We start from the raw sequence: 2,879 nt of genomic DNA, 5'->3' as shown, positions 1-2,879 counted from the left end.
TATTATTATTTTTTGAGACAAAGTCTCGCTCTGTCACCCAGGCTGGAGTGCAGTGGCACGATCTTGGCTCACTACAAACTTCGCATCCCGGGTTCAAGCCATTCTTCTGCCTCAGCCTCCCAAGTAGCTGGACTACAGGAGCCCGCCACCATGCCCAGCTAATTTGTATATTTTTAGTAGAGGTGGGGTTTCACCAAATTGGCCAGGCTGGTCTCAACTTCCTGACCAGAGATGATCTGCCCGCCTCAGCCTCCCAACGTGCTGGGATCACAGGCATCAGCCACCACGCCTGGCCCCAGGAAATTGTTTAAAAATTAAAATTTCAGGCTGGGCACGGTGGTTCACGCCTGTAATCCTAACATTTTGGGAGGCCAAAGCAGGAGGATCACCTGAGTCCAGGAATTAAAGACCAGCCTGGGGAACATAGTGAGACCCCCTCTCTGTGTGAAAAATAAAAAAATTTGCCAGGCATGATGGCTGGTGCCTGTAGTTCCAGCTACTCAGGAGGCTGAGGTGGGAGGATCACTTGAGCCTGGGAGGTTGAAGCTGCAGTGAGCTATGATTGCACCACTGTACTCCAGCCTGGGTTACAAAGTAAGACCCTGTCTCCAAATTAAATTAAACTAAAATGTCAGTTTATGTTCATAATTTTCGAATGTGATATATATGATAAAGAGATCAATAAAATGATTTCAAGCATAAATGAATATTACACTAGAGCAAATCCTACAAGAGAATAGTAGAATGGAATTATAAGTTCAAGAAGAAAAGAAACGACAAATTTTTCTGACAGTTAAAAATGACCTTGTTCAAATGTTTTTTAAAAATTGATAGTAGTGGATAGCAGGCTTTATAAGATGGCCCCCAGTGATCCTTGCCCCCAGGTATAATATTTATGCCCCTGTGTAATCTCATCCCCATGAGACTGGGCTTGACCTAAAGACTTGCTTATAATAAAGCGAATACAGCAAATGTGATGGGATGAGGCTTCTGAGATTAGGTTACCAAAGCCCTGTGATTTCTATGTTGCTCTCCTCTTTTGCTCTCTCTTTCTCTTTTCTGTGCTCTGAAGAAAGCCAGTTGCCGTATTATGAACTACCCTATGGAGAGCCTCATGTGACACAGAACTGAGGGAGGTCACTAGCTATTAGCCAGCAAGAAACTTAGGCCCTTTGCCCTATGGTCCATAAGAAACTGAATCCTGCCAACAGTTATGTGAGGAAGCTTGGGAGTAGATCCTCCCCGAGTCAAGTCTTCAGATCACCCCGCAGTCCTGGCTGACCCCCTGATTGCGGTCTTGTGAGAGACTTTTATCTGCCCCAGAGAAACTGTGAGATAATAAATGGTTGTTTTCAGCTGTGAAGCTTAAGGACAATTTGTTACACAGTAATAGATAACTAATATAATAATGATGAGTACCAAAAGCCTATTGTTTTTAGAATCCACAGATACATTTAAGGGTGATCAAATATTTTTACTTTTAAAGTGACATTAATTTTCAATAAACTTGAAATTATGTCATTTGCAGCTATTTAAACTTATGAGAAAACATTTTAGAGGGCAACTTAAAACATAGATGTGCTTCATCATGATTATCAATTCTTTTAGGAAGTATATGAGCCAAAACATTAGGAAAGTACTAACAGCATTGAGAAATCATTATTTCTTGGTGATAGTAAAAGAGGTTAAGAGAGAGAATCAAGAGTGAAATGGGGCCAGGCACAGTGGCTCACATCTGTAATCCCAGAACTTTAGGAGATCAAGGCAGGCAGATTGTTCGAGGTCAGGAGTTTGAGACCAGCTTGGCCAACATGGTGAAACTCCATCTCTACTAAAAATACAAAAATTAGCTGGGCATGGTGGCACATGCCTGTGATCTCAGCTACTCAGGAGGCTGAGGCAGGAGAATCACTTGAACTTGTGGGGTGGAGGTTGCAGTGAGCCAAGATCATGCCACTGCAATCCAGCCTGGGTGACAGAGTGAGACTCCATCTCAAAAAAAAAAAAAAAAAAAAGAGTGAAATGGGAACTAGACGGTTTAATTTCCTGCCATGAAGAAGTAACTTTAATACTTGATCCAAGTTAGAATGCACACAACTCAAATAATAGCCTCTGCCAATTAAGGGTTTACAGTTACACGTGACACCTGCCCCATTTAATCCTTACAACAACCCTTTGAGGGAGATGTTATCAGGATAGGGATTTGAAAGAGCCAGTATATCACACCTCATGTTGTTTTGTTGAGTTGAGCCTGCAGAAGAGGCACCTGTCTATCCAGCCATGTGGGGAGTCAAGGAGCTGTCAGTACATGTGCAGCATCACCTAAAATATTAATCCTATCCAAGAGCTGAAAGTAGATAAATAGATGTTACACGCTTTCCATCACACAAGCTAAAAAGCATAAGGCCTGGGTTCAATCCCAGGTCTCTGACTCTAAACACCATGCTCTTAATTGCTGTCTTTCCAGAAAAAGAGGGAAAGACTAAATGCATTTTCTACTATGATCAGATTATACCAATCACTCATATATTTTTCTCTCCTTTTACATAGAAGTGCAGTAAATATATGTCCTAAACCAATACTCAAGATTCCAATTTGATTGTAGTAAAATATACATACCATACAATTTACCATTTTAACCATTTTTAAGCAGACACTTCAGTGATGTTGAGTACACGCACATTGTTATACAATCACCGCCATCTATTTCCAGAGCTTCGTCTTCCTAAACTGAAACTCCATGTCTATCACCCAATAACTCTCCATTCCCCGCTTCCCCTTGCCCCTGGTAACCACCATTCTATTTTGTCTGTATCAATTTGACTACTCTATGTACCTCATATAAATGGAATCATATGGTATTTGTCCTTTTGTGCCTG

This window comes from Macaca thibetana, chromosome 4 (assembly GCF_024542745.1).
Source record: "Macaca thibetana thibetana isolate TM-01 chromosome 4, ASM2454274v1, whole genome shotgun sequence".
NCBI lineage: Eukaryota > Metazoa > Chordata > Mammalia > Primates > Cercopithecidae > Macaca > Macaca thibetana.
Note: the sequence above shows the minus strand (reverse complement) of the source record.